This window comes from Hippocampus guttulatus, chromosome 4 (genome assembly GCF_054856545.1).
Source record: "Hippocampus guttulatus isolate MCC_2025c chromosome 4, RoL_Hgut_1.0, whole genome shotgun sequence".
Classification (NCBI taxonomy): Eukaryota; Metazoa; Chordata; class Actinopteri; order Syngnathiformes; family Syngnathidae; genus Hippocampus; species Hippocampus guttulatus.
Genome location: NC_141264.1, coordinates 22253335 through 22280946, shown reverse-complemented (window position 1 = coordinate 22280946; position 27612 = coordinate 22253335). Strand labels below are relative to the sequence as shown.

Sequence of the window (27612 nt, the reverse complement as noted above, 5' to 3'; positions counted from 1 at the left end):
AGGATTTACTTTGACTTGAGCGCCTCACTGCAGACGTTCGTTCCCACGCACTCTCCGGCCGAGAGAGAAAATGCGGGGAAACATCTTCTCTTCTTGCTCCCTTTGGATGAGCAAGAATCCCACTGGTTTTGTTTCCGTTATCGAGTGTTCGCGTTCTGTGTCACGGGAAGAGCCCCATTGATACTGACACAGGTCAAACACCTTCACGTCTTTGTCACGTGTCTCCAAATCCTCAGGATGATTGTTCCGTGTCAACACATAAATCCTATTCCTTTTCAGTGCCACCAGATTAGGGGTCATGATTATTTAATAGATTTTTTTTGAAGAAACACAAATCTGAATTCACCTTACAGGGTCTTAAATGATTTACTCACTGTATTTTCTGGAGTATAGGTCGCACCAGCCATAAAATGCATAATAAACAAGAAAAGAGTGTCAGTCACATTTTTTGGGGGCGTTTATTTGATAAAATCCAACACCAAGAACATACATGTCATCTTGAAAGGCAATTTAAAATAAAATAAAATATCAAACAGGCTGAATAAGTGTACGCTATGCTAACGTTACATGACGCATTAACAACGAACTCGGAACGTGCCTGGTAGGTTCACGTAACATATTAAGACTTATTCAGATAACTATAGCATAAAGAACATGCTAACACGTTTACCAAACCATCAGTGTCACTCCAAATCACTAAATCCAATCAAATGTTCATCCTTTGTGTCAGTTTTAAACAACTCCGCCAACTCCGGAGGTAGAAGCTGCGGCGCTTCCTATTCGACGTCACCTACGTCACTCATCGTTGATCTATCAACAGGCCTAGTGCGCCCTCTTGTGGTTTTGTGTGGAAATAACATGTGAAATGAGATAATGTATTCATTTCACTCAAAAGTTGCATCCCAGGCCAAACTATGCAAAACAAACAAACAAAAAAACTGTGATTTATCGTCCGTAGAATATGTTAAATCCATTAAATCCCTACCACTAACCCCTGAATCCAAACATTAAAATTAATTACTAAAAGCGCAAGCTGTAGTGTATTTGTCTTGACTATTTTTAAATAATTGTCCTGACTGGTTTTGAACAATATGCGTCTGGGGGTTAGGGGGGAACGCCACATAAATTCAAGAGACGCCTCGATTCTTCTTCCGTTGCGTTGGCATAAATTCAATCTATTTCACAGAGGAGCCACCAAGGAGCACCTTGGGAAAATGTATCAGGTAGCAAGAGCGAGCTGAAGGACTCGCAGCGAGCCTTTCATGATGACTTAACAACAACAACAACAAAAACTGCATGCCTTTTTTTCCTTTATCTTGGAGATGGAATCCTCTGCGGGCGGAAACGTGAAAGGAGAAATGTGCGTGCGTGCAGGCAAGAGGAAATGTAAACGAGTGAGGGAGGGTGTGTAGGGAGGAGTTGTGACAGCCAGCTTGTCAAAATTCTACCATGAATATTGCACCACACCTCACACTCGGAACACAGACACATGCATACATATGCAGAAATGAACGAATGGATGGATGAATGATGATGTGGAAGGAGAAGGATGGAATGGATTGAATGTCTCGAGGATGGATGGATGAATGGATGGATGCCTGATGAGGATGACGGATGAACGGACAGATGGGCACTTGGACGGATGATGGCGATCGATGAATAGATTAATGGAATACGTGGATGACTCGTAGATGTTGAAAGGGTGGCTGATGGCGCGGAGGTGTGGCCTGTTGGATGGATGGATGCATGCAGATGGCTGGTTGGAAATCGATGGAGTAAGTGGGTTGGTGAATGGTTGAGTGATGTGGACGTGTCACAAACAGGCACTTGCAACGCATCGTCAAATACATTCCGCTGCCCTCTTCCAAACGATGACATTTCTCAACACGACCATTTTGTTGCTCTTCTCCCATTCGTACGATACTGCACTCCAACATGCAAGTGCCTCATGTGGTCACCACCCTGGGTGTAAGTGTCGTCTGTATGCTTCCCCCGGGGGCCTCCTGTCTACGGAGCCGGCGAGGAACCCTGGAGAGAGATCGTCACGCTGACCTGATTTCCTTTTCTCTCTTCCATCTCACTCTCACCTGAGACAGTTTGGGGGCCATTTTGTGGAGAGCACCGCTCTGAAATGACACCGCGGTTACAGTCCACTGACTTGAGCGTTTGCCATTTTTCACAATTTGGTCAAATTAATTTGCCGCATAATTGCTTTCTTGATGATGCGTGACACTGTCATGAATACTCATCAAACTGCGCCCAGTCCATGATCCCTTAAGAGGAAATGGCATCCATCCATTTTCTGGAGCACTTCGCTTTTGTAGAACCAAGACTGAGGATTCCATATCAGCTGACGGTGGGCTAAAGGCACACCACGCACTGGATTGGTCGCCTGTCAAGCAACTGATCGCAAGTCAGATTTATCATCCATTAATCATGTTGGATTGTTTGCGAGTCAGTTATGCTGGATTGGTCACCCGTTACTCTGGACTAGAATCCGGTCACTCACCTTGGATGGGTTGACAATAGTCAGTCATCTTGGAGACACTGACATGGAATGGAGTGGTCAAAGTCAAAGCCTGTGTTTTCCATCTTTGGAGGAATTATCTGACATTTCTATATAACGGGATAGCATTTCGCCCCCCCCCCCCCCCCCAACTGTCATCTTAAAGTCAAATGACTGTGGTGATATTGTAAAGATGCAGCTGTTGGCACAATAAAGAACAAAAATTGCAGCCTCTTCACATTGCCCCCATAACCTCAACCACTGAAATTAAAATCTGGTTCAGTCCATATGTAAAAGACTCCGGTAGGGGGGATCTACGTTGGTGTATGACTAAATTGTAAAAAAGCGATGTTGCATAATCGCTTGCCAGATCATTAATTGGTGTTTAGTGGTGAAGTTGGGCACATAAATCAGGTCTGCTGGCAGCCAGCCGCCATATTGATGGCACCGCTAATGAGGGCAATAATGAGAGATGCTTTAGGACCATGCTAGCTGCCACCAACAATAGAAACATCTGCACCACATCGCACATATTATCTCCTGCTCCGAAATACCACTGTAGTCATCCTTCCAGCACTTTGTTAGAGCTGTGGTGGTTTTTATAACGTGCTCTATAATTAAAGTTGAGATACAATACATTTAACTCCATTTACGATTGATGATTCACACCGAGTGTGATGATCTATGATGTGATATTTTTCTGCCACCTCCAATGTGTTTTATCTTATGTGCTTATCTCCAATAGCAGCACCCACACTTGAATGATATATTTTCCCGAGGTAGTTTTGTTTCACTCCAAGGCGGACCAGGAAGCAAGTGACCACACAGAGAAAGAAAAATGAAGGCGTGCTGCTGCTGCTGCGGCGTCCTGATTTCTCACAATTAGCTGCGCGCTAGCAAACATCCTTGACGCCACTGACCTCTCGTCACACAGTGGCCGTCACGACTGGAAGCCTCTTCTGGCTTATTATGGCTCCGAGTGTTATGGTAATGGGAGGCAGCTGTGTGTGGCGGTGTGAGCGCCGCGGGAAAGGATAGCCTATTATCCGCCGCTGTGTGCTCTTATCCGACGCCGGCTGATGCTAATAATGGTGCGGGAAAGGGCGACCTTTCTGCGATGGTGATAATTCAGGTGGATGGAGAACAGTGCAAATATAAAATGTGAATTGAGATGCTCTCCATCTGTATAGCTTTCTTTGTAATATACATTTGTGGTAGCTTTCACTAGTTAGCACAACCACAGCGCACCATTAATTAATATGCTTACCATCAGTCTTAGCCTTAGCTAGCTAGCACAACCACAACCCTATTTTTAATGAACAGAGTTAGCAGTGGCTTAAACAGCGCAACTTTATTTCACAATTGCCATTAGCTATAGCCAGCATACATTCAATTAATGTGGACAAGTTAACACAGATTAAATCACATGCATCATGAGCATTAGCAAGATAAAATATTACTACGGCGCGCCACTATTTGACATGCATCATCAGCGTTAGCAGTAGCTGGCTAACATGACCGCAGTGTTTGCATACACTTTTAGTTTTAGCCAGCTAGCACAACTTGACTCTATTTTTTAAAAACAAAATTGCATTCCTTTGTCATTAGTGTTCACTGAGTATATGTACTATGTAGCCATACGTAAGAAGTTCGGCATGCCAGCTTCGTATATTTTCCCCACGCGCACCATGTCCATGAAATACTCCACAGTGTGACATTAGCATCTCTTTGCTTCTCAGGAGCAGCTGACAACTTCCTGGTTTGAGTCCACCTGACAGTCCACAAACACGCCTGAGACTACAGTAAGAGATCAACTCGGAAGTGTGATTTTGGTGATGATCCCAATCGAAAGACACCCCCTCCCCTCCAAAAACAAAAAATGCTTTATGAGCAAGATGAGCGTTCATAGATTCCTCCAAGAGGTGAATTCACAACCTGTGACTGATTGAAAGTGTGGACCCCCCAACATTGTTTGTGTTGGCTGGCTGGCTGCTGCCCACAGTCTTTATCTGCCAGAGGAAATATTGACCAGCAATACTTGCACTTTGCTGGCGTTATTACTTTTTACACTGTGCATGCGTGTGTGTGTGTGCATGCGTGTGTGTGTGCATGCGTGTGTGTGTGTGTCCTGTGGACAAATAACACATTTGTTTGAGTAAAGAGAACACAAGCAAAAGTGTTTTGGTGAGTCGCAAAAACCCCGAGGAGTCTCTGAATTAATGTTTTGTGGCTTGTGTGTGTTAGTGTGTGGATGGCTAAATAATTGTGCTGGCGCAAATCTACTTGGTCACTTTTTAAGGCGGACCAGGGATCTAACTAACCCTAACCTCAACCCAAACCAACTATCATTTTAACTATCATAATCAAGCCGAACATTAAGTCTAAGCCCAACACAAATTAACCCTAACCTGAAACTTTTAGGCTATAATTTTAATAGCGAGAGCGATTCCATCGATAGTTTGTGAGTGTGACCCCTGTAACATTTAGCAGGTGAACCTGAGCTTTATTACAATCCCCCCTCATGCACATCAGACACTCTACTATTGTTATTGCGTGCATTGTAATTGCCGCACGCCCACTTTTTCAGCTTTTAAACGTCTGTCAAGCCCCCGGTGGAGTGGCACACTCCAGTCAAGGAGGCCCTTGACACTTGGTGATGGCACGGGACTTGAAAGACTGAAGCTGATGAAAGATTCACTCAAACACATTCCGCTGGAAAGGCTTTAAAGATGAGCATCTGGACTGGAAATGCATCAAAAGACTTCTTAGGATGGGTGAAGCAGCATATGGCTCAGCTTATTTTTGGACGTTTCAAGTCACTGAAAGGAATTGCTGTTCCATTCTGTTCCAATCTGGTGGTTTCAGTCTTTGGTCCATAGCAGGCGCTGGCTTGCTTTTGGTCCTTGGTCCATTGCAAATGGTTTTCGTCCTTGGTCTGTTTCTGGTGATATTGGTCCTTGGTCCATTGCAGGTGGTCTTAGTCCGTGTTTCTTTGGGGGTGTTCTTGGTCCTTGGTTGTCTGCAAGTGGTTTACTCGTATGGTTCTTTGGAGGAGGTTTTGGTCAGGTGCATGTGGTCTTGACCCGTTCAGATAGTTCTGATCCCTTGCAGGTGGTTTTGGTCCATTTTTAGATGGCCTTATGATGTTCGTCACTGTTTGGTAGTTTTGGTCCTTGTTCTATGGTGAGTGATTTTTGTACTTGGTCCTCCTGATCTGTTACAATTGACTTTGTTTTGTTGGTCATTTTTTGTTGTTGTTCTGTTCCTTGTTCTGTGGCAAGGGATTTTGGTCTTAGACCCTTTCAGGTGGTTTTGTGGTGTTGGCCAGTTTCTCGTGGTTTTGGTCCTTGTTGTATGATGCGTGGTTTCGGACAGTCATCCGTTTAAGGTGATTTTGATCCTTGGCCTACTCTAGATGGTTTAATAAATCTTATCGGCGCAGTGGTTTAAAATTTTTTCCTTTCTTAATGTTTTTTTTAATCTCTTATTCAAATGACTTGGCCCATCAGTGTGATTTAAAAGTTAAACAAAAACAGCTGTGGCCCTTGAGCACAGAAACCTGCCCACCCGCTGGTTTACATTTGACTTCCTCTCCTGTGGGCCTGTAAAAACAGCGAAGGAGCAACGAAATGACACTCTCTCCAGCAGTAAAATGGGGCCTTGACCTCATCTCCTGAGCTCGCCAAAGAAAAGAACCTCCTCGAGCTTACCGATTGCCAATTTGCGACTCTTGGGAAATTCAGCCCCCCCCCCCCCACACACACACACACCCGCGGAGTCACGGTAAGACGGCAAACAAACACAAACGGCCACATAGACCCTTGTCATCACGCCAGCGCTTCCCTCCCGCTAATAAGCAAGCGAAGCTCCTCTCGAGCATCTGGTCGTGTTTTTACAAGGCCGTCAATGCACGGCACTCCTCGTTCATCAGCAGCTGTTAGCCACGCATCCTCGCACCTAATTGCTCCTGCTCGCACGCGGGGCCATAGCGCAACAGAGTCTGATGGATGCTGGGTGCAAACAGGGAGCTAATTGACTGGAGTTCTTTTCCTTAAGTCACGAGTTCATTGATAACTGCCCTTGATCGCTGAGATCAATGGATATGCAATCTCCTGTATGAAACCTAAATGAAAGGAAATAGTTGCAGTGATGCGGACCAAAACAAACAAACCATGTTGCCCACCAAACCATGAAACCTTGGTGCTTACTAAATGAGCAATCTCTGGTGCATCCCAAATGAGTAAGAAGAAAAGAACCTCGGCGCCCACCAAACAAGGTTCCTGTGGTACTTCCGCCTCGGCTTCCGACACACCCGCCATTTGTAACTAGGAAATGTGTCCACAACCACCAAAGAGGGCTGACTTGTTGAAGAAGTCTGAGGGTGGCTCTAATTTCCGTATCGTGGATTTTTCATGAGACATGAGAATTCCATAGAGATTGACTGTGAAATTAGCTTGCGTCTTGGATCTGGAGGTTATCGCCAGTGACGTGTGTGTGGCTCATCTGTAGGCTACGTTGAAGGAGCATGTGTTTTTTGCATTGAGTAAAAGGTTAGCTAACAAGTAGCCCCAGACCACCGCACTGCTACCACCATGCTTCACTGTTAGCATAATGTTATGTTTATCAAATGCCGTGCCATTTGTAACCGGCCGCACACCATCCCACAATTTTTTGACTTGTTAGTCCAGAGAATGTTTCTCCAAAAGTCTTGAGGATCATAAAGATGTCTTTTGGCAAATGTGAAATGAGCCTTGGTGTTTTTTGGGACAGCAGTGGTTCTCCCGTGCAATTTTAGCTAGTTGACCACTCCTGGGAATGTTTGCCACTGTTCCTAGTCTTATCCATTTGTGTATAATGGCTCTGACAGTGGTTGGCTAAAGCCCCAGAGTCTTGGAAATGGCTTTGTAATCTTTTCCAGACTGGCAGATTCCAATACCATTTATCTAATTTGGGATCGTGGCATGATGCGTTTGTTTCTTGAGATCTTGAGGCCAACTTCACATTGTCTGACATATTCTATTTATGTGATTTCTTGATTCAACAAATATGGGGCTCGGTGAAATTGAACTCGGCATTCCCAAAACCAACTATCGTTTGTCACAGTTACCGTATTTTCACGACCATTCGACGCACCGTATGGTTGGGCGCAGTCTCATTAATGGGTGCTATTTCTGTATTTTACACATAGACAAAACGCACTGTATTATTGGGCGCAATTTTAAAGTGGTAAAACATACGCCAGCTTAAACATACGGCATGCATGCGCGCACGCTAAAAACACGTTAGCTTGTAGCATACGGTAGCATGCCAAGACATACAGATACAAGCTAAAAACACGTTTTTAAAAAGGCAACGGAAAACTGAGTTCCGTTGTATTTTATTTAGCCATCGTACAATGTACTCACGTCTTTCGATCAATCATCACCCAGAAATCCATCAAAGTCCTCATCCTCTGTATCAGAATTGAACAATTGTGCAAGTACCGGTAATCCATCAAAAACGCCGTGTTCCCTCTCGTTGTCAGTCACTCTCATTGCCATGTGGCTCCACAGAAATGATGCCGGCTTTGCCAAAAACTCGAACAACAGTGCAAGCAGACACGTTCGTCCAAGCAGCCACAATCCATTCGCAAATTGTGGCGTAACTCGCCCGGCGCTGCCTCTCACTCTTTGTAAAGTTGTGTTTGCCATCGATCATTCATTGTTCCCATGCCGTTCGCAACTTTGAACGCCCGGTTGATGCCGATGTCCAGCGGTTGGAGTTCTTTAGTCAAGCCTCCGGGAATAACGGCAAGCTCAGGGTTCATATGCTTGACTTGGTTTTTCACCGCTGCTGTGAGATGGGCACGCATGCCAAAAGCATAACCGATGGCTTGAAGTTTGAACTGAGCTTCGTAGGCGTGTCTCTTTGTAGAATTTATTTTCGGGGGTTCTTAGAAACCAAAACCGAAATTGTTTTGCAACAATGCACATAGCCACACTCTATACAGGTGTTGGTACCTGCTTGGGGCGTACCTTTAGCGTCCACTTACACGCCCACCCTTCACTCATTGGCGGACTTCTTCCCCGCATGCCTGTCCTCACTCACATCTGCCTTTTCTCTCTCCCGCTCTCCATATGTGTATATATATACACGCCCACCCTTCACTGATTGGCCGACTTCTTTGCCGCATGCCTGTCCACAGTCACTTCCGCCTTTTCTCTATATAAACAGCGTGTCGGCTGTCAGTCAGGTTTTGGAACTCAGCGCATAGACAAGACGCTCCGCATCATAAGGCGTCCTGTCCATTTTGGAGAAAAGTTTAGACTTTTAATGGCGCCTTATAGTCGTGAAAATACGGTACTTTGTGATTTAACGGGGGGGGGGGCAATTACTTTTGCACATAAGGGACAGGTAGTTTTGGATTTTTTTTTGAGTTTTGTTTTTGTGCCTTAATGAATGAAATTGACATTAGAAGAAACTGCATTTTGTATTTCCTTGGGTAGTCTATGTGTGATACAGTATTGAAATTGTTTTGATGAAGTGAAACCTTTGTGATAAATATGCAAGGAACACAGAAGTCAGGAAGGAGACAAATCCCATTTCACAGCACTGTAGATACTATTGTCATATACCTGTACGTGAGTGAGTCGTGTCCCTGCCGTTGTATTATGTGAATTGGTATCAGAATTTCCAACTGTCTGTGAGGCAAGGTGTGCACCAAACAACAAAGTCCAGAGTTCCCTTGTTTGGTGAGAACCAGGACTCACTTGTTTGGTGTGCCGCAGGGCTCACGCACATCAGGGATTGCTTGCTTTGTTTCACACTTGGGTTCCCTCGTCTGCTGCACCCAAAAAAAAAAAAAAAGATGCACACCCACGTGAACAAACTTTATCAGGGTAAGTAAGTAAGTAAACAGAAGGTTTGTTTATATGTATTTTTTTCCCCCGAAGGATGTCCTCTACGCCCTTTTTTTATCTCTAATACACAACCTGATGTGAATCGGAACGCTGTGGGAATTGAAGCCAGCCAACCGTGAACACATCATCATCATCGTCATCGTACCCTCTGTGTGTGTGTGCGCGCGCGCGCGCGTGTGTGTGTTGCGTGTGAGTGATTAGCGTACATATTTACTCTGCTCTGCATTGGCTCTAGAACCAAGCAACAACACTCACAGTTTGTTGACGTCCAGTGACGCCATTGCTAACCCTCGAATAACAAAAGTCCGCCCATAATGGTCGAGGTTGTGTTGATGAGAGTTAGTTTTGTTTCATGGTTTTTTAAAAAAAAATTTTTGGGCCGATTTTTTTGGCGCGAAACGTTGGAGAACTACTGCTGTGAAATGTTTTTTTTCCTTCAAAAATTAAAAAGGAATTTTTCTGTCCTTGTTTTGTTTGTTTTGCCATGTGACATAAAATTACAAATCGCCTATTATTTCTTTATGGAGGCAAGGGTCCAAAATAAAATCTCCAAATAAGGAATGCCAACCCTCGAATATGCAGGGGTGCACTGCACTTAATTACTGTGTGCACACTTACACAGGAGCTGCTGTCAGCCACAGCTCACGGCCAGACACTTGCACCACCTTATCTTTTTTTGTCATGCTTGCAATTCCCTTTTTTCATTTGATACATTCAACAGAAAAAAAATCCCAAGTGGCCGGGGTTGACTCTTTTCATGAAGCCTCCGTTTTTATATGTGGCATCACTACGAAGACACTGTAACTGGAGGACGGAAAGTCCCTGAGTAGTTCTTCCCAAAGTTGAAAAGATAATTGTGTCTTCGCGAGGAGGGGGGAGGGGCATTTATCTGCGTGACCCCCTGAGCGGGTATGAGGGTCCCTTCTGAGGTGTTGTAATTACTTGCGCTGATAGAGGTGACAAGAGGACGCCGCCTGCTTCCCAGGAAAACCGCCCCCTTCTCCCCCGCTTGCCATATGCAGCGTTTAATGTCAGTGTAATCTGTAAAGGTTAGCGCTGTACATCTCCACAAGTAGCTGAATCAGTGCTCTGGAAACACACTGTGACATTAAGAAGCCAGGCGCCCTTTAGTCCGCTTTAATACGACCACACTTTGTGTGATTCGCTTCGATCGGTAACAGCACTCACGCTCGGGCGCGCGGCGGAAACCATCTCTTCCCAGGCTGTGTTCAGATATCGCCTCAATTTGGAATGACTAATGAAGCTAGTTTGTGTTCCCCTTCCCGTATGACATTTTATTTTTACTCTCAAACAATGAATTGTTTTAAAAACACAGTAGCAATGCTCTCTCTCTGTTGTTTTTTGCTCACTCCAGTTTGTGTCACCTCCCTCTTCCCCCTTCTGCTTAGTGTGGACACACAGATGCAGCCTCACATCTTGACCAATCACATGTGGCTTGAAGAGTAAAAAGGACAACAAATCGCCACACACTCAGTAGCCACCGCCTGTCATTCACTTCAAAAAGCCGTCGCATCGCTAGCGAATTTGGTGCCAACCAAATTAATGAACCTTATTTTGGGGGTTGGAGGGGCACACCCTCGAACCCTGATGGACGTGAATTCTGATGCGGCCCTAACAAACGCATCTTGGTGCTTTGCTTGTTTAACCCTTTCAGGGCCAGTGGTCAGTACAGTGGACAGCTTATCATGTTATCAGGTTACGGGTGTGCATGAAAGGGTTAAAACACTTTTTGGCAACACCAACCAAGTGCCATTAGAGTTACCCCCCCCCCCCCCCACCCACCCCCAATTCTCTTCAAACATGTTTTGTTTATTTAGAAACAAATCTTTTATGTTTTTTGCATGCCAAACCAGTGAGGAGGCAGGGGTTTTTTTTTGTTTTTGTTTTTTTTTACTTTTTTACACCTCAAAAATTCAAGTTAAGCTCCACCATATCTATCTATCTATCTATCCATCTATCCATCTATCCATCTATCCATCTATCCATCCATCCATCCATCCATCTAGAGCATAGGTGTCCAACTCAGGTCCTGGAGGGCCGCTGCCCTGCATGTTTACCAAGTCTCCCTGTTGCAACACACCTGATTCAAGTGATCAGATCATCAGCAAGCTCTGCGCAAGCCTGACATTGAACCTGTTCATTTGAGGTGTGTTGCAACAGGTGAGGTGTGTTGCAACAGGGAGACTTGGAAAACATGCAGGGCAGCGGCCCTCCAGGACCTGAGTTTGACACCTATGATCTAGAGACAGAGACGGAGAGAGATATTTTATATTACAGTGGTTCACTTTGTTTTCCACATGCCTGACTAGTCAGAATTGCACCGCCGTTCAAACTATTTGATTATTTATAGTTAGTTTTACCCTTGAGCTGATTTCACTCCCATTATTTCCTCTGAGACCTTTGGATAATTGGACATGGATGGTTGTCATCACACTGTGATGATATACTGGCATGTATGGCAATTAAGTCTAAATACATGAATCCGCTGACCCATTTCGGTGTGAATGAGGTCACATAGTACAGCTTGCATATAGAAATAAGGAATGTCCTATTTGCAATGTGAATGGTGACTGCATGAATGTGAGCGTATGACTGTGACAAATGTAGCAAATTGGAGATACCTGAGTTGCGCAGGCAGGCAAAATGGCTCCAGTGACGCAGGTGACATCAAAGCGCACTGGACTCCGAGCACAAGCTGGTGTGAGGCTTAAGGGGGGTCGGTGGGTCAAGTGTGAAGCTAGGATGGACCACCGCATCCATCTGAGACGGGAAGGCGCCTGTGAGTGTGCTGCTGGAGTTCCATTATGTCAGGACATTACAGTTTTACATTCATGAAAACGCGTTTGTAAATTTGCATCCAGTATTCGTGGAAAAGTAGTGCTTGGCATCTGGTGGCATCTAGCTAGACCTTTCAAAACCTTTTTTTCAGGGTCGGGGTGAGTTTTCACAGCAAGGCTCAGTCCAAAGCCATCACGAATAGCAACGATTCAATAGCTTATGATTTCATGTTGACTGTCAGCAGGTTTTTTTTTTTTCACCGTAACAGACCAGGTTAGGATAAGCACAGCAAAAACAATAAGTGGCATCAACTATTGATGTTGCGCTTCACGAAAAAGACATGATGAAGGCTGTTGCTGTTTATTATCATTTGCGGCTATATTTTGTTGTTGTTTAGTTACCGTAACAGATCACGTTTGGACAAGATCAAGGACTGACATCCAACTACTGATGTTACACTTTCCTAAAAGGAAAAGATTTAAGATGTTATATGCAGTATTATTTTTGTTTAACTGTTTTTCAAGACAACCACTGGCAATGGTAGTACCAGCACAGTGTAAACAAGGATCTGCATCCATGTACAGATGTTGCACTTTCTGAAAAAGAAAATATAACAATATCAATGTGTTCTGTAAAATGTGACTATATTTTCCTTTTGATGGTTGGTTACTGCTGTCAGTCACAGGCCATTCTTGGATAAGCACAGTGTGAGCACTTGAGTGGCATCCAACTATTGGAGGTGCCCTTTTCTGAATAGGAAAAAGGAAAAAAAGCGATAGCCTAACAGGTCAAACTCGGATAAGCACAGTGAAAACAAACTGGCATAAATTGGCTCATTGATGCATGGCGTTCCGAAACACCGTAAACACAGTCATTATAATTATCGTCCAACGTACAAGCCTTCCATCTTCTCCTCAAAGTCAGCGCATTCAGTCAGTGTGCATTTGCGGCGTGTTTTGAAGGGTAAAATGGCACATTATGTCACATTAAGGCACATTACGGCACACGAGCGGTGCGGTACGGCTCTACTCCGTCATTACAAAATTGTCCTCTGACGCTTTTGTGTCATTTCCTTGCCGCAGTTTCGGAGTCGCCAAGTAGAAAATTGCCTGGCGCCGGTTCATAATTACATGCCGAACGCGCATGGCTCACCCGTGAGCCGAGCGCCGCGCCGCTTCTGATCAGGTGCACCGCGTGGCGGATTTTTAGCACAATGCCGCTAATCACCGCTGCTTCCTCTGTGCGGATCATGTGATGCCAAGTGTCAAGGTATTATTTGGTATGAAAAGACAATTATAAATCCGCACATATTTCGAAGATCGTATTTAAGGACGGTAAATAACCGGGAACTTCCGCATTTTCCCTGTTAAGCATTCACCGTATTTTCCTTTTTGAACCTATCCATCATTTCCTGAAAACCATGCCCGCTTATACTTTTTAAGTTGTAGGCTAGCCAACAGCGTCCGATTGATAAGCCTACTTTTTGGGTGGCGGCGTCAGTTACTCAGGTATTGTAATTTTTAGCAGCATTGCCGTCACCCACCACAAAAAAATGTTTACAATTTCCTATTGTCCTATGTCAAGTAATTATTCTTCCCCAAAGCGTTGACATCATTCCAAGCCTATGATACAACAGCACCCTCAAAAATAAATGTCCTTACAGAAACACAAAATGCACCGCAAGTGTCAGTATGCTAGCATGGATCTCGTAGCTTGGCAACTCATTTACATACCAATGACTACTTTCCTAGGAGACATTTTATTGCGTTGTTTACTCAGTGATACAGGGAGTCACTCTGTCATTTCTTAAATACGTATATGGCAAGTGAGTCTTAATCTTTACCCTGCTAGTAAAATCTCTACTGTGAACTGGTATCACCCTGCTGTTTGAGGGCATGCTAACTGCCTATCGACCGGTGGCTAATGCTAGCTTACTCCTTCACTAACATGACGCCTTAGAAGGAGCAGGACGATTGGGTGCCATCTTGTGGCATCACAGAAACAGCACAAGAATATGTGGGCAGGCACGCGCAAATGAGTTTTTCCAACAAAGAACTGTTAGTTAGCTTCTCCTAAAAAATGTGTAAGTACCTGAGATCTGACTGTATGACAATCCTCATTCGGGGAGCGATCACTTCTCCGTATACGAGCACAAGAGCGAGACATCAACCAAATCCTGGAATTTAAAATGGTTGGTGGGAAAGGAGAAAGACAGGGAGTCGTGTGCGGGATATCGACGCGGAAGGCAAAATTAGAATTGATTTGTGGGGAAGTGAAGGGTGGTAGGCCGAGGGGATGTTGCGATCTGGCACAAGCTCCCGTGAATCCCTAATCCGCCTGTCTTTGAGGAAATCTCCGTGGCAGAAGCGGCTTCTCATTACTCTCACAGAGAGGCGATCCGTTGCAGATTGGATGCGAGACGAGCTCCGGGGGTGGCGTTAAGATGCCGAGCCTCGCTGGGCCTAATGGGATTCTTGTAAACAGGCCCCTCACTGGAGGACACGCGAGTATTAACTGGTTCACAGGTGGTTGATCCACTTGAACTCCATGGAAACCGTCGTGCACGTCCACAATGCAGTTCCCAGGTTGTCTAAAAATGTTATTAGCAGTGGAAGGCCTCAGGGTGTAAAAAAACAAAACAAAACAAAAAACAATACAACAGGGTGTGACACGAGTGGATGAGAAACCGCTCAAAAAGAACCCAAGGACCCGGTACGAAGTCCGACAGAACAGATCTTGGGTCAGCAATGTTGATGTATTTTCACGTCGATTTTCTGACAAACCGCATGATGAAAAGAATAAACCCTCCGGGTGAGTCTTTTAAGATCAGATTTTATTTTTGCTTACCCATCACCCTCTACCCCTCGTTGACAATCCATAACACTCACTTTGATGAAGGGCTTTGTGATTTTTTTTTTTTGGTCACCATCAAAAAACTTTCAACAAATGCTCTTAACCTTAAAGGTACTGCAAAAACAACCCTAATCCTACATTCATCAAACCGCAACACATGAAACCCACCCAACTAAACCTCACCCTCAAGGCAAGGCAAGTGAGCTTTATTTAAATACCACATTTCATACACAAGGTAACTCAATGTGCTTCACTTCATTAGAAGTAGCACATTTAAATGCATTTACAAACAAGAGTTAAAAACCTCTAAAAGCAAAGTAAAGACAAAAGTACATTACTAGCGGAATCCCTAACAACATAAAAAATTCAAACAAAACCCGAATCAACAAACCCAAAAGTATTCCCCAACACGGACTACTAACCTACAAACAAACTCACTAAAGCGTTCCCTAAACTCTAACCAGATGTTCGTAGTAAGGTGTTGCATTTTCTCTGGATCGTTGACCTTTGGAAAAATTGTATTTTCAATGCAACATACCCGAACTCTAACCATAAAACTAACCAAAAATCCTGACCCACTAGCCCTATTTCTAAACTTTACCTTAACCTACTACCTGTAACTCCAAACCCTACCCGTATCCAGGAAACATTTATTTTCTTTCCTTAACCCTTTCATGCACCAATAATGATAACCTGTAACCTGATAACATGATAGGCTGTCCACTGTAGTGACCGCTGTCCCTGAAAGGGTTCATTTGAACATTTAATTGGCAGCGTATTCTTGGGAATTCAAATTCAACCTAAAATAATGTTGCCATGAAAATACGTTTTTTCCCCCAATTTATGACAATGCATTAATTAAAAAATAATAATTGATTGAATTTTTAAAAAAAAAATCTACTTTGAATAATGCATCTTTAAAAGGGGATTCAAACTTTAAATATCAGGACCAAAACACTTATCGTAACAAGGATGATCTTCTGACCCACTGTAGTTTTAAATTTGTTATGCTATATGTACTGGATTTGTAATGCACTTTAGCGCCACCTACAGGACTGGAGTTATAGATGGTTGACTACAATCTCCCAAGTGTTTCTTCTTCAATCGATGCATCGAGTTAGTGTTTTGTTTGCATGATGTCGCAAGCTACTTTCGTTCGGCACTTGGCAGAGGTCTGCTCTGCTCCAAGTGTTCCTGTTTGCCGATCGTGTTGTCCGCCGAACTAGATTAACAGCTTGAGCGGTCGGAGGCGATGCCAAGCCGTCCGCAACTTGCCGGGAGGTCAAGTGGCTGGCAGCCGTTTTCCGAGCGTTTGGCACCGGCCAACCCCCACCCCGCGGCAAAAACCGGAAGTTTGCGCTTAATGAAAATTCAGCATCCCAGAGGTGCGTGCGCTGGTGTTCACGCGGAACGTTGCAGTCGATTATCTCGGCTTTGATCTCGGCTCACAACCTCGAGCCCGTTCACGGCGGCGCGGGTGCATGGCGACAAACCGCTTTCATCCTCGACGACACCGCCAGCGCGACAAGCTGTGATCACACGCCGAGATGCACGGAACAACATTAGCATTTGCGCTAAAGGCAGCCTGCTGTCAATGATCAAACCACGTAAACTCACAATGAAGGAAATAGTGAGGTACTGTCGAAATAGCACAATGAAGACAAAAGGGCGCGTCCAGCTATTGATTTTTACTCAAAATGTGATTAAATCTTGTTCCCTTACTGTGTCCCAAAAGTGGGCAAAATGGTGATATATATATATATATATTTTTTTTCTTTTTTTGGTGCACCGCACACCCATAGAGGATCTCAGGTCAACCAAATCAACGTTCTCATCAGTAGGGGGGGGGGGGGGGGGGGAGAAACGGCATACAAAAAAAAAAAAAGTTAACACCAACAGCTGAAGTAACAAAATATCGTGAAAAACAAGTATCTCAACACTTTGCGGTGGAACGACAACAGCAGGAGCACCTCCGCGGCGCTCCCACTGGGTTATGAAGCCTCTTGGATGAAAGAAGAACGTCGGAAGGCGGCCAGCTCTGGCCCAGCGGGACTCGAGTCTGAGTCCCACTGTGGATATGACGCTGGTAACCATAGTGATGAGAAACCTGTACTCATCAAAGGAATCAGACACACAAGTTATGGTCCTGAAAAAAAAATCATGAAATTTAAATTGATCAATTAGGCTATCACTGTGTTGTAGACGCCTGTATGCGTGCTTATTAAGCAGCCCAAAAGTGACCCCACTCAGATCTCCACTCGCTAACACATTTCCATTGGCAGAAACGGTACCGGGGGTGCAAAGTGTTGCCGCATCCAAACCACACGGACGAACGAAATCACATCGCAACATTTGATGCTAACATTACCTGAAACTGCTGCCGTGACTGAGCTCTGGCAGGCTGATGTAGAAGGCCTGCTGCAACGGCATGATGCAGCAGCTTTCATTGCTGGTCAAACATTTGCCGCTAGTTTTGCTGCAAATTTTACATTTGAATGGCATCTGAACAGTGTCACACAGTCACAGATATTTAAAAAAAAATCAGGTAAGAACCAAGATGCAGCCGAGCAATGCCAATACCCGTACAGTTCATTTATATAGTGTGGTTTACTGTCATACTGACCGTTAGCTATATTTCAAATGTCAAATACTGTCTGTGTGTATGTACCTATGGCTAAAAAGCTAAGCGGGGTGAGTCTCTTTTTCCGAAATGCACGGCTGGGGTAATATCAAGTGCCTCTCAAATCAACATCTTTCGATCCTTTTTTTGCCATTTTCCTCTCCTGGTATTATTTGTAGAACAGCTACAGCGGACCGGTTCATCCCCTTCTTCTTCGACAATCGCCACATTGTTTGTGTCTTCATAAAAAAATAATACTATACTGTATGTGGCCCTTTACAGATAATGGTTGTGTGTGCGCGAGTCAACTCCCTGGTGTGCGGGTGTGTATTTTCTTGTGAGCGTCCGCTTATAAGCCATTTTACGGTGGGCCTTATACTCTGCCGTGCCGGCTTCATTTTCTTTCGGGCTCCTCCAAATGCATCAGAGGGAAGTAAATACAGTCGGTAAATGAGAGGTGAAAAAAAAAACATTGGTCTCCATAGGCGGCCATTTTTCAATATAGATTAGGTGTTTTGAGTCGTCGCAATGTGTTGCCACTCGCTGTGATTCTCCTATTAGTCATTCGCAGGTGGGGGTCAGGGGGAATCGGGGCAGGAGGGTAGCGTCGCAGCATTGAGTTACAAAAGATTAACAAGTGAGAAACAGACCGTCGAGGGAGCGTTCTGAGGAGCATCTTGTCAGAAGAACAGCCTAATGGAAGCTGTATAAATTATTAGCGCCATCGCCATCGGCTCATTTCCGAGTGAACCTGCGTGAAATGAATGCAGGGACATCTCATTACGGTTTATCAAACATCCAGCTGGCAGCTCCGTCCATCAAGAGCCAAGGTAATTACGTTGTTGTTGACGTGCACTTTTCTGCCACGCCTCCAAGGTCAGGACGATCAGGTCAACCCACCGGCTCGTCGTCAATGAAGAGTGAAAAGCCTTTCATCGCTTTGGTTACCGGATTTCAAACAGCTTCACTTATGACCATGAAATGTGATAGGCATGCCGTTCATGAGCAGTCATAAGCTTTTGGAGAGGCGTTTTCGAAGCTTGTTTGTGGGTCGACTCGTGATCAGCACGTTTAGCTGCCGAACTGCTGAAATTTATGAAGTGAAACGAGCTCTGGGGGCTGATTTTTCCCAAACTTCTGTGGTGCACTACGGAACCAATGGAAAGAGATCAAATGTCACCTCCAAATTCCTCGCACATGCAATAATGAAAACTCAACTGCTTCACAGCTTTACGTCGTCTGCGTCTTTAGCATATGTGGTTGAAATTTGGTGGCAATTAGACAAAATCTCGGGGACAATGTTCCAAGGCCCAAGTTATCCCAAAAAAGGACACTCATGTGGCAGCTTCAAACCAAAATACTCTTTTCGGGCATGAATTCTTGGTACTTTTTTTGTGGGTCTACTCATGATAGACATGACTACCAAATTTCATGTTGCTTTATAAAAGGAGCAGACTTTTAAAAGAATTCCAGCGGGAAAGGATCCAAAGAAGCCAGCCCCCTGTACAATGGTAGCTTCAGACCGAAAGAGAGAGAAAAAAGACAGATTTCTATAAAATTTTGGTTGGTTGAGAAAGTTTTGTTGACGGACATGACTACCTAAAAATTCCACGAGGAGTACCGTATTTTCACGACTATAAGGCGCCATTAAAAGTCTAAAATTTTCTCCAAAATGGACAGGATGCCTTATGATGCGGAGCGTCTTGTCTATGCGCTGAGTTCCAAAACCTGACTGACAGCCGACACGCTGTTTATATAGAGAAAAGCCTGCTACCAAAACAACATCTGCTATCTCGACCTTCCCCTGATGAAAATATGCACAGAAGCTAGTCCCCCACCATCACCCCCTCCCTCATACATTCCCTTGATTCACCGTCTTCATTGTTTATGTCTTGTGACCTGTTGTAACTGTCATATGCTTGTGCAGGAGGGTTTTTTTTGCCTCACTCAAATTATCCTCAAAATGAGGGTAGTTCGAGCGTGGGTTTTTTTCTCCCTCTCTCCCTCCCCTGTGGTTTCTTTCTGACCTTCGGGTTGAGTGAACGCTGGCGCATTTTGGCTGCCGCTGCTCAACCCGTATTGTTTTGTTTTTTTGTTATTGTAAAGTGTCCTTGGGTGTCTTGAAAGGCGCTTATACATAAAATGTATTATTATTATTATTATTATAAAAGGCGGAAGTGACTGTAGACAGGCATGCGGCAAAGAAGTCGGCCAATCAGTGAAGGGTGGGCGTGTATATATATACATAGATGGAGAGAAAGAGAGAGAAAAGGCAGACGTGAGTGACAGGCATGCGGGGAAGAAGTCGGCCAATCAGTGAAGGGTGGGCGTGAAAGTGGACGCTAAAGGGACGCTACAAGCAGGTACCAACACCTGTATAGAGTGTGGCTATGTGCATTGTTGCAAAACAACTTCGGTTTTGGTTTCTAAGAACCCCCGAAAATAAATTCTACAAAGAGACACACCTACGAAGCTCAGTTCAAACTTCAAGCCATCGGTTATGCTTTTGGCATGCGTGCCCATCTCACAGCAGCGGTGAAAAACCAAGTCAAGCAAATGAACTCTGAGCTTGCCGTTATTCCCGGAGGCTTAACTAAAGAACGCCAACCGCTGGACATCGGCATCAACCGGGCGTTCAAAGTAAAGTTGCGAACGTCATGGGAACAATGAATGATCGATGGCAAACACAACTTTACAAAGAGTGAGAGACAGCGCCGGGCGAGTTACGCCACAATGTGCGAATGGATTGTGGCTGCTTGGACGAACGTGTCTGCTTGCACTGTTGTTCGAGTTTTTGGCAAAGCTGGCATCATTTCTGTGGAGCCACACGGCAATGAGAGTGACTGACAACGAGAGGGAACACGGCGTTTTTGATGGATTACCGGTACTTGCACAATTGTTCAATTCTGATACAGAGGATGAGGACTTTCTGGGTGATGATTGATCGAAAAACGTGAGTACATTGTACGATGGCTAAATAAAATACAACGGAACTCAGTTTTCCGTTGCCTTTTTAAAAACGTGTTTTTATCTTGTATCTGTATGTCTTGGCATGCTACCGTATGCTACAAGCTAACGTGTTTTTAGCGTGCGCGCATGCATGCCGTATGTTTAAGCTGGCGTATGTTTTACCACTTTAAAATTGCGCCCAATAATACAGTGCGTTTTGTCTATGTGTAAAATACAGAAATAGCACCCATTAATGAGACTGCGCCCAACCATACGGTGCGTCGAATGGTCGTGAAAATACGGTAGATCCCTACAAATGAACCTAAAACGGCAGCTTCGAAGCAAAATGTTCTCTAACTTTTTGGGCATGGTTACTTGAGACTTTTTTGTGGGTCTGCTCACGATAGACATGCTTACCAATGAAAAATGACTTTGGGGGATAGATTTTCAAAAGATCCCAAGAAATCACTCTAAAAATGGCATTCGGATTCTGAAATGCCATGTTGGGTCTCTTCGTGATAAACTTGCCAACCAAAAATCTGACGCGACATTTTCTGCAGCAAGTCTCAGCAACGCTTTGCAAACTTTGAGCACTCATCTGGGAATCCGTTTTTTTTTTCCTTTTCATTTTTATTTACACTGCGCCAAATGAGCAAATTACCGACGCCTACTTCAAAACCTTGACGTTTAACGGCACAATGAAATCACAATAGCTCGCGTTCCGTCTGGCAATTAACCTTTTACTCAACCAATAATTATTTTGTGGCTACACCACGGCAAACGTTAGGTCCTGACGGAGCCCCTCGCCCCGCGGTAATGAATGTCTTCTGCCCTATAAAAAGATGGAAATGTGTGCAACCGTTTTTAGCGCCTTGTGAACTTAGCTTGACTGAAATGATGCTGGACGACTTCAGTTTAGAGTAATGCAGTAATGCAAGATGATTTTCATAAAATACATTTTTTTTATACTCGGGCTGGGACATTTAAAAAATGTCCACCAACTTTGTGTTTAACGAGTCAAATTTAATTTTTTTTTCCAACTTGGGAATTCTATTGATTTTGAACGTTCTCCAACCACCCCATCGGTGGTTGGAGAACGTTGGTTGGAGAACCAACGTTTGTGTTGGTGGTTGGAGAACTCGGCACAACAAAATAATATTTGTGTTCCAGATCTGGCCCCGAGCCTTGACCTGTGACCTAGCGCAACAACAAAAATTGTTCTTGTATTAATAGTAAATACATTATAGTAATAGTAAACAACAGATTTTTTTTTTTAGCAGAACTCAGAAAGCAGCATCTGGACTATCTCTTTCCGAGCAAGTTGAAGTTGGAAGTTTCCTCAACACAAGATAGATGTGGCACCAAAACAAAAATGTTGATGTGCCCAAGCAAGAATGCTATTGATTTTGAACGTTACTTGACCCAGGTTGAATGTGATGCAAAAATGTTCTGAACGACACGTTGTTATTAAATGGCACCGATTTTCTGCCCCGGTGCTCGTTTTCCACGGCAATCTCAACATCACAAATGCTCGCGCCATATTCCCAACTCGGTCCATCTGCTAACAGCTGCCATCAGAGCGCAATTAGTCACCGCAATTACATGGCAAAATGAAGCCGCGCTATGATTAATGGCCGCCGGGCTCGTTTGTCACGTGACTGGAGAGTGACCATTCTCGACCAATCACATACCTGGCGAATCTCGCAGTGAAAAAAAAAAAAAAAAACAGAGTCGACACATTTATCAGCGGAGACTCCATTACCGTTTGTGGGATGGGAAATAGATTCTATCCCAAATGGAGCTGTCTGCCCTCCAGCCCGGCAGATAAAAGGAGCTTGCGAAGGGTTTGGATGGCTAGCGCTAAGTGTTATGATTGCATTAGTCAAAAGGGCTCCTTTCACTCTGCCCATCATCTTTTTCCCCTTTGGCCGTTCTATGTCAGAGCGGCACCAACGCAGAAGAATTAGGGGGTTGAAGAGATGACAGCCATGTGACAGGGTCAAGTATTTTTAGCTGATAAGATTTTATAGCATACATCCGTTTGTGTATGCTGGTCCATGGCCTCATAGAAAGCTAAATGCCCTTTGCGTTTCTCTTGCATATCAATTTATATTGATATTTTGATATATCTTATATCAACAGCAACCTGTTTGTGCACTTTTCAGCACTGCCAATTTGAAATACCGTATTTTCCGCACAATAAGGCGCACCTAAAATCGTCTCAAAAGCCGATAGTGTGCCTTATAATCCGATCCACATTATATTTGAGTCTATATTCTGACTTCTTGGACGTAGTATTTTACATGTTCTGTAAAGTGCTTTATTACAGCTGCAGCGGTTGTGAGAGCTCGATGTAAATAAAGCTGTATTGTATTCCCTCTCGGGTATAATGTATAATGCAACTGCAGCCACTATTGTAGCTTCTATTCTATGCACCTTATAATGCAGTGCACCCTATATATGAAAACTGTTTTGAAATAGACCATTCATTGAAGGTGCACCTTATACTCCGTAGCACCTTATAGTGCGGAAAATACTGTAATATCCTTTTTTGAATAAAGGATGGACATTTTTTTAAAAAATGTAAAAGTTTTTTCTCCAATTGATCAATTAATCGAAAAAAATAATCAACAGATGAATCGATAGAGGAAGAAATTTCATCTGTGCTCTATGTTACACATACAGTACATTTGACAATAAAGTTGATCCAATCCAATTATTGAAATAATCGGTAGTATCATCCCTACAGCTTTTTGCTTTCTGACTTCAGAAATTCATTCCATAATACTGCATGCCTCTTCTCCTAATTTTGAGAACTAATGACAAAGATCTGATTAGCTGGTGTACCTGATATTGCGGGAATCCAACCTACACGCGTCGCCACTTGGCAGTCTTTGTCCTTTCGCACCCCCGTTAGCTCTGAGCGTTGACACAAAGACACGCGCCATTTTGATCTGCACCGGAATCCATAATGATAATAGGGACGGATCAATAGCGAGGCGCAGTGCAGAGTCGCTGTCACTGCGGGATATTGACATACCGGCGCTCATTTCCTGTGAGTGCATGCCGTTAATGACTAAAAATGTCATTGCCGCCTGTCAGCTGTCCTCGGAAACGGGTGGAGATGGAGCACAAATTCCCACTGAGCTTTGGAATTTCTTTGTCAAGATTCAAGAATCAATCATCGTCAAACTCTTGACACCATAATCCGCCTACTTTAGATGGAATATGCAAAAGGGCTTCTCAATTTTGCCATCCGCTTCCAATTGGAGCCCTTTGGCCAAATTCTCTCGTAGGAATTTGTCAAAATACAAAATGGCGACTTCTTGTTTAATTTAAGTCATGGTTCCTTGACACTTTTTCATCCGTCCAATTATGATAGATATGTCCACCCAATTTGGCATTGACCACAGAAGTCTGTGGGCTAGCCTAAAACTTTAAACTAACTAAAACTTTCCACGGGGCACTGATGACTAAATATGGTCAAAATGGCTGATCCAAACCAAAATGGCCAACTTCCTGTTCCATTTCAAGCATGGGTTCTTGAAGCTTTTTTTCATGCACCCTTTTGCGATGACTGCCCAATTTTTTTTTTTGAAAATCTGTTAAAGTGGCAGAAAGGATCTGTTAAAAAAAAAAAATCATTGTATGTTCGCCCCAATGGATGCAACGCAGCAAAAACGTTCTCAAGTCAACGCATGAGCAAAGTTTCAATTAGTTGTCAACATTCTCTAACCCAAGATCGATAGAGTACACAAAAAATGTTGTCACGTTGATGCCTGAGCAAGAATCCTATTGATTTTAACGGTACCCGATGGACGTGGCACCACAAAAACTTTTGTTGTGTAAACTCCTGAGCAAGAATCCTATTGATTTAGAACTTTTTTTTTCAAGGCAAGATGGATGTGGCCAACTAAAAAAAAATCCTTGTCGATGCCTGACTGAGAATCCTATTAATTTTGAACATTTTCTATCACTTCTCAAATTTCAAACATTTTTTTTCAAAGAAAGAATCTTCATCTTTCTTGTTCATGCTATTTTTTTTTCTTCTTTAAATTCTGATGTGACAGACGGCAGCGATGAGTCATCTCACACTTGCGGTACATGTCCCTGCCATCTGAACCTGGACCGCAAGGGTGCACCTCCACCCGCTATATTAGCATAAACTCATTTGTTTTCCATTAATTATGCATTCGTGTCAAGCCACTAATGATGACAAGGTCAAGGAGCGCCAGGCGGGCCAAGAAAGCCGGAATATTCCTCCCTTCCGTCCTCACACCTCGGGAGGAGGTTCTTGCTCTACCTTCCAGCCTGAGGGAGCGTTAGCGCATAATCCAATCGTGACATTTTGGCCTGAAATTGCTCGTTAAGAATCTGTTAATTGATTGTGGATTTAATGGGGTCTCCCGGCGATAGAATTCACGGCTTGGATTTGCCTTTGCCCAGATAAGGCGAGATTTGTGTGCGGAATGTCAGACGTGGAAGTGTCTGCTTTCAAGACAACAGGGTAGCGCGGCAATTTGACACCCTCGTGCCGGCATTTTGGAATATCATTACGCGGAAACGTCCAGTCACTGCAAGTGCCTCCCAAGTACTGTAGCCCCAAAAAAAAATCCTTTTGCCCTGTTACTCGATGTCAGTGTTCTTTATACAGAATAATAATTATTTTTATTAAATGAGGCGATCCTGTCTCATCCGAGCTGGAAAGGAAGACCCAGAAATTATCCACCTTTGTCTTTCACACGAAAGCCAGACAAATCGGCTAATGCTTTGAACGCACCAGGATGGGAGAATTTTGTGTTGGGTGTTGCTCTTCACAACTTTGCTTACAGATTTGTCTATAAGGGACTTAAGACGAGGCGGTCCGGTGGTGAGCGCGTCAACCTCACAGTGCAGAGGTACCGGGTTCAATTCTAGCTCTGGCCTCTCCGTGTGGAGTTTGCATGTTCTCCTCGGGCCTGTGTGGGTTTTCTCCGGGTACTCCAGTTTCCCCCCCCACATTCCAAAAACATGCATGACAAACTGATTGAACACTAAAATTGTCCCCAGTTGTGCGTGCGAGCGCCAATGTCTCGTTTGTCTCTGTGTGCCCTCCGATTGGCTGGCAACCGGTTCAGGGTGTCCCCCGCCTACTTCCCGAAGACGGCTGGGATAGGCTCCAGCACCCCCCGTGACCCTTGTGAGGATAAAGCAAATCAGAAAATGGATGGACGGACTTAAGACATCCTTCAACACAGAGATCCTGCCTTTTACACAAAAACCAACAAAGTTTTTCACAATTGCTTTCCATTCAACAGGGTGGTCAGTTGTTGAACTTCACACCGTCCATCCCGGCAATGTGGCATAAGCTTAAACGCAGATGCCACTATTACTCTACAACCGTGTTTGTTTGTTTTTTTTGTTGACATTATTCAAAAACTTTTTTGTCTTTTTCTGAGTGAAAGAAAAAAAATATTCCTGTTGTGGACAAGGTTGTTGTGGTGTATAATGGATGAGCGGGAGCACACCGTCATCCTCCTGCCTCGCCGCCACACTCTCATTAGCGGTCGCCATCTGTCCGAGCGGACCTCGCACCACTACGTCAACACTCTGTGCTCTCGGCGCCCTGTCACACCTTTTGGGCACAGCATCCTCCTCGGTCGAAAATGACACCTTCATCATTCGCGTCCTCTTTCGAGGCTGATCACCCTCGCGTCTGTTCGTCTTCACGCTTGTCTGAGCACGGACGGATTATTACTAATATGAGGGATATGTGGCAATATCAGTAAGGACGATGTGACACACACTGTATCTCAGTCTCATGCTACCGTAACATAGTTTTGCCATCCTTAACGCTAAAGCTACTCCCAAGTCCCTACGATTCATGTGGCGATATGATTATTGTGTTAAAATCCACTTCACAACAATGACGATAACATGCGTTCCAATTTTTAATAACGTACGATAATAATTGCTGTGCTTCGTACCATATTGCAGCATCATTGGATTGAACGGTACGGGATCATGTGGTACTCTCACACTGGCGGCGCAATTATCCCGCGTTCACGTCAAGACTGACATTTCTCTCCGTTTTCACGCCGGAGCACGTGGGGGAAGTTGTAGTTCCGGGCTGAGTCGGACGCTGCGTGTCTTGTCGCGCTCGTAATTCCCTGAAGAAATCGGAGCTGACAATCTTCCGCCGGCCAGACGTGAAATCCCGTTGATCCATCAGGACATGTCTCGGCCTCTGAGCTTCCCCCGCGGGCACGGCGAGTCATCCGCAACTCGGCGACACGGAGACAACGCCAAAGACAAAAAGCCGCCGGCTCGAGGATTCCCGGGAGGTTTACTCCAGTGCGAAGCTAGTCTCCCACCGACGCTTTCTTCGATTAAAAGTTTGACTGACACAAGTCGATGGAGTTTGATGTCTGGATACTTCACTTTCAATTTATCTGGCCACTCACCAGCCACAATCGGAGGGACATCTCCAGCGACTCGAGACCAGCAGAGTAAATCATGTCGTATGTTTATGCCTCAAGATATCAATGTATAGGTCGATGTTTCTCGTACACATATTGAATGTTTATCAGTGTTTTGAGATTTTTTTCCACTTGATGCATTTCGGTGGGTTTTTAGTGGGCTGGCCCATTTCCACTGAAAATCGTATCCGAATTGAAGTGAATTCAATCAAATCATGATTGAGCGAATTGTATCAAAATTGCAGTGAACCGGACTCTATTTGGAATGAGTCAAACAATAATCGTTATTTGAGTGACTCGTCACATCAGAAGTGGAGTGAGCCAAATGGCGATTAGAGCAAATCCAATCGGAATTGGGGATGAATCATATCGTAGTTGGAAAAAGTGATTTCGCATCGTCTCGGAATCGGCGTGACTTGCCTTGTATCAAATCCTGATGAATGGAAATGGTTTCGTCATTGGAGCGAATTGGATCCTGTTGTGTTATAGAATTCTATTGCGACAATTTACTGCTAATACGTTTCACTT

The 27612-nt window shown here is 44.2% G+C and overlaps 1 protein-coding gene across 2 annotated transcripts in view; it reads left to right on the top strand.

Annotated features, from left to right (window-relative positions):
* LOC147206645 (alpha-1,3-mannosyl-glycoprotein 4-beta-N-acetylglucosaminyltransferase C-like) overlaps window positions 1–27612 on the top strand; it is a 78651-nt gene that overhangs the window by 30539 nt on the left and 20500 nt on the right. For both annotated transcript variants that reach the window (XM_086109752.1, XM_086109751.1), the window contains exon 3: window positions 4246–4308. The gene's annotated coding sequence lies outside the window, so the exon portion shown is untranslated. The remainder of the gene's footprint in view (window positions 1–4245; window positions 4309–27612) is intronic.